This window comes from Mycetomoellerius zeteki, unplaced genomic scaffold (assembly GCF_001594055.1).
Source record: "Mycetomoellerius zeteki isolate Tzet28-1 unplaced genomic scaffold, Tzet1.0 scaffold769, whole genome shotgun sequence".
NCBI classification, from domain to species: domain Eukaryota; kingdom Metazoa; phylum Arthropoda; class Insecta; order Hymenoptera; family Formicidae; genus Mycetomoellerius; species Mycetomoellerius zeteki.
The window spans coordinates 15,553-15,782 of NW_017257796.1; positions in this window are offsets into that span (position 1 = coordinate 15,553).

Genomic DNA, 230 nt, shown 5'->3' on the forward strand with positions numbered 1-230 from the left:
GCACGCGGAATCCACTTCTGAAAATCGATCGCGATCGCGGACTATTAAACGCGCGGACGCGATTCGAACGATTTCTACTCCGCGATCTCCGCGATGACGCACTTGCCAACCGACGCGACGCGAATTTGAAATATCGAAAGAGGCGCGAAATCGCCTTTTAATTAAAGCGCCGCGCCGTGGCGGACGAGAGAAGTACTGGGGCTCTGCTCGGTGATTCTTTAATATGATTG